Below are 5,111 nucleotides of genomic sequence, written 5' to 3'. Positions count from 1 at the left end.
GAAGGACAGGAAATGCTAATAGTTTTTGAACTCTATTCTGCAAAGAGAGTGACACTGAGACTTAGACATCCAGGGATAAGGTCTACTATAGAATGGTATCGCTAAGGGGGGTGCGGGGTGCAGGCCGCACCAGGTGACACCTCTACTGGCCAAAATTTTTAAAATCTTGGTATTCTTGAATAATACAATCATGTTATATGTCATCCGATGTGTAATTCCATGCAGAATGCAATGAAATAAGCCACGTTGAAATATCTCTAGTCTATTAAAAGTTATAACCAAAAGATGGGTTGGGACAATGGTGCATCGCAACGCCCACCACCCAGGATGTTGCCCCACTCACAGCATGGGAGGAAATCCATCATGGGGGTGATTCACTGGCCTCCTGCACTGGGTGATGCAAGCCCTAGTAACACCAATGCTACCACATCATCATGCAGACCACATATACAATTTTTCAATACCTCTTAAATTCTGTTTCCTTGATCACTATATTACTACAGTTCTGTTCATCCTGCGAGCAACTGCCAGCTATTGCAGTCAAGGGGAGCAGTGTATTAAAGCCAATCTGCACTAGTTTCCTTCTCCATAAGAACATAAGAACAGCCCCACTGGATCAGGCCATAGGCCCATCTAGTCCAGCTTCCTGTATCTCACAGCAGCCCACCAAATGCCCCAGGGAGCACACCAGATAACAAGGGACCTCATCCTGGTGCCCTCCCTTGCATCTGGCATTCTGACATAACCCATTTCTAAAATCAGGAGGTTGCGTATACATTTCATGGCTTATACCCCATAATGGATTTTTCCTCCAGAAACTTGTCCAATCCCCTTTTAAAGGCGTCTAGGCTAGACGCCATCACCACATCCTATGGCAAGGAGTTCCACAGACCAACCACACGCTGAGTAAAGAAATATTTTCTATTGTCTGTCCTAACTCTCCCAACACTCAATTTGAGTGGATGTCCCCTGGTTCTGGTGTTATGTGAGAGTGTAAAGAGCATCTCCCTACCCACTCTGTCCATCCCCTGCATAATTTTGTATGTCTCAATCATTTCCCCCCTCAGGCGTCTCTTTTCTAGGCTGAAGAGGCCCAAACGCCGTAGCCTTTCCTCATAAGGAAGGTGCCCCAGCCCCGTAATCATCTTAGTCGCTCTCTTTTGCACCTTTTCCATTTCCACTATGTCTTTTTTGAGATGCAGCGACCAGAACTGGCCCCAATACTCCAGGTGTGGCCTTACCATCGATTTGTACAACGGCATTATAATATTAGCCGTTTTGTTCTCAATACCCTTCCTAATGATCCCAAGCATAGAATTGGCCTTCTTCACTGCCACCGCACTTTGGGTCGACACTTTCTTCGACCTGTCCACCACCACCCCAAGATCTCTCTCCTGATCTGTCACAGACAGCTCAGAACCCATCAGCCTATATGTAAAGTTTAAATTTTTTGCCCCAATGTGCATGACTTTACACTTACTGACACTGAAGCGCATCTGCCATTTTGCTGCCCATTCTGCCAGTCTGGAGAGATCCTTCTGGAGCTCCTCACAATCACTTCTGGTCTTCACCACTTGGAAAGGTTTGGTGTTGTCTGCAAACTTAGCCACCTCACTGCTCAACCCTGTCTCCAGGTCATTTATGAAGAGGTTGAAAAGCAGCGGTCCCAGGACAGATCCTTGGGGCACACCGCTTTTCACCTCTCTCCATTGTGAAAATTGCCCATTGACACCCACTCTGCTTCCTGGCCTCCAACCAGTTCTCAATCCACGAGAGGACCTGTCCTCTAATTCCCTGACTGTGGAGTTTTTTCAGTAGCCTTTGGTGAGGGACCGTGTCAAACACCTTCTGAAAGTCCAGATATATAATGTCCATGGGTTCTCCCGCATCCACATGCCTGTTGACCTTTTCAAAGAATTCTATAAGGTTCGTGAGGCAAGACTTACCCTTACAGAAGCCATGTTGATTCTCCCTCAGCAAGGCCTGTTCGTCTATGTGTTTTGAGACCCTATCTTTGATGAGGCATTCCACCATCTTACCCGGTATGGATGTTAGGCTGACTGGCCTATAGTTTCACAGGTCCCCCCTCTTTCCCTTTTTAAAGATAGGCGTGACATTTGCTATCCTCCAATCTTCTGGCACCGTGGCCATTTTGAGGGACAAGTTGCATACCTTAGTCAAGAGATCTACAACTTCATTCTTCAATTCCTTTATAACTCTTGGGTGGATGCCATCAGGGCCCGGTGACTTATTGATCTTTAATTTATCAATGAGGTCTGAAACATCTTCCCTTTTAACCTCTATCTGACTTAACTCCTCGGTTAGGAGGGGCCGTTCGGGCAGCGGTATCTGCCCGAGGTCTTCTGCCGTGAAGACAGATGCAAAGAACTCATTTAATTTCTCTGCCATCTCTAAGTCTCCTTTTATCTCCCCTTTCCCTCCCTCACCATCCAGAGGGCCAACCGCTTCTCTGGTGGGTTTCCTGCTTCTAACATATTTGAAGAAGCTTTTATTATTCCCCTTAATGTTGCCGGCCATGTGTTCCTCATAGTCTCGCTTGGCCTCCCATATCACCTTCTTACATTTCTTTTGCCACAATTTATGTTCCTTTTTACTCTCCTCATTAGGGCAAGACTTCCATTTACGGAAGGAAGCTTCCTTGCCCTTCACAGCCTCTCTAGCTTGGCTGGTTAGCCATGTGGGCACTCTCCTGGATTTAGTGGAACCCTTCTTTCTTTGTGGTATACACCTCTGCTGGGCCTCTATTACTGTTGTTTTAAGCAGCCTCCATGCACTCTGGAGAGATTGGACTCTTTTTACCCTCCCTTTCAACCTCCTTCTAACCAGCCTCCTCATTTGAGGGAAGTCCGCCCGTCGGAAGTCAAGGGTTTTTTTTAGAGATTTGCCTGGTATTCTTCCCCCAACTTGCAAGTCAAAACGGATCGCAGCATGATCACTGTTCCCCAATGGCTCAGTAACGTTTACATCTCTAACCAGGTCCTGCGTACCACACAATATTAAATCCAGAGTCACCTGCCCTCTGGTGGGCTCCTTGACTAGCTGCTCTAAGGCACAGTCATTTAGCACGTCAAGAAATCTGGTCTCCTTATCGTGACCAGAACACAAATTGACCCAGTCTATATGAGTATAGTTGAAGTCCCCCATGATTACAACCCTGTCCCTCCTTGCCACCTCCCTGATCAGTTTCCTCATTTCAAGGTCCCCATCCGATTTCTGGTCTGGAGGACGATAGCATGCCCCCAGTATTACATTGCTGCACAAGCCTGGTAATTTAAAACACAGAGATTCTACGGTGGAGTCGGACCCACCTTCAATCTCTACTTTGCTGGATTCTATCCCTTCCTTAACATAAACGGCCACCCCACCTCCAACACGTGCCTGCCTGTCCCTCCTGCAGAGTTTATAGCCCGGGATTGCGGTATCCCACTGATTCTCCGCATTCTACCAGGTTTCCGTTATGCCCATTGTGTCAATGTTTTCCCTTGTCACCAGACATTCCAGTTCTCCCACCTTTGCTCATAGACTTTGGGCATTCGCATAAAAGCATTTGTACACAGAATGCCCCAGGATGGGTTGCTTATTCGCTCCTTTGTCCCCGCATCCTCTCATTGTGCCAAACCGTCTATCACATCCCATCACGCTACCTTTCCCAATTTCTTCTCCTGCTCTGCCTTTGTCTTGTTGTTCTCTAACCTTCCCATCCTCATCCCATAGGGATGAGGAGTCCCGAACCGGATGCCCCTCGGCTCCTGTCGGCCTTCCCCAAGGGATCAGTTTAAAAGCTGCTCTGCCACCTTTTTAATGTTATGCGCCAGCAGTCTGGTTCCATTCTGGTTCAAGTGGAGCCCATCCCTCTTGTACAGGCCCCACTTGTCCCAAAACGTTCCCCAGTGCCTAACGAATCTAAACCCCTCCTCCCTACACCACCGTCTCATCCACGCATTGAGACCCCTGATCTCCTCCTGCCTAGCTGGCCCTGCGCATGGAACAGGTAGCACTTGAGAGAACGCTACCTTTGAGGTCCTGGCTTTCAGCTTCCTGCCTAAAAGCCTAAATTTGGCTTCCAGGACCTCCCAGCTACACTTGCCCACGTCGTTGGTGCTGACATGCACCACAACTGCTACCTCTCCCCCAGCGCTGTCTACCAGCCTGTCTAGATGAGAGATGATGTCCGCAACCTTCACACCAGGCGAGCAAGTCGCCATGCGGTCCTCACATCCGTCGCAAACCCCCCTCTCTAATAATCAAATCCCCCACTACAAGAAGCCCCCGACCCCTCTCCCGCCAAGGAGTATCCTGAGTGCGTTCGGATACGGGCCCGTCCCCTGGAGAAGGGGTCCCCCCCAGGGAATTGATTCCCTCCTCTCCAGGATGACAACTGGAGAGGGACAGCTTCAGGGACAGCTGAAGAAGGCCAATTCTATGGACAGCTGTTGTCCAATGGCAACACTTTCTCATACGCAAGACAGTTCTCCTTCCTTACAAATGGCAACCAATAGTCTTAGTTCTGTCTTAGAAAATGGAAAATTTGGGTGCAATCTTATGTACTCATTGTAAAAAAAACAGTTTACTCATCACTTCTTAGTTAACATATATAGCAGTGGTTCCCAAACTCCCAACTAGAGGGGAGTTGGGAACCAGGGGTTTTTGTGGGCAGGGAAGGAGGTGGGGAGCGACAGTTCTGCAGAAATTGCAGCACTGCCACTACCAAGGAACTTTTTGCAAACCTGAGGGGCAGCGCTGGCATCCTGCAGGGGATTGGAGGCTCACAGCCCCCTCTGATCTCCTCTGAAGCTTGTTTTCAAAGCCCCTGTTCCCCCAAAACTAGAAGTAACTTTAGATCAGAGTTTCTCAACCAGTGGTACAGGTAACACCAGCGGTACTTGAGTTGGTGTCTGGTGGTATTCACAGGACCTCGGGACGCCTGCTGCCGGAGAGACCAAGAACAGGACAAAACAGTGGTGGGAGGCTCAGCTCAGTGGGCAGAGCTCCAAAGGTTGCTTTCTGTGCTCAAAAAAGCCCTCCTGTCTGTCCACCCTGAGCCTCTTACAGCTGTTTCTCATGTCCCATCTGGCCTCCCAACCCAGAAC

The sequence above is a fragment of the Tiliqua scincoides genome, chromosome 5 (genome assembly GCF_035046505.1).
Source record: "Tiliqua scincoides isolate rTilSci1 chromosome 5, rTilSci1.hap2, whole genome shotgun sequence".
In the NCBI taxonomy this organism is placed as follows: Eukaryota; Metazoa; Chordata; class Lepidosauria; order Squamata; family Scincidae; genus Tiliqua; species Tiliqua scincoides.
This window is presented reverse-complemented; position numbering follows the sequence as displayed.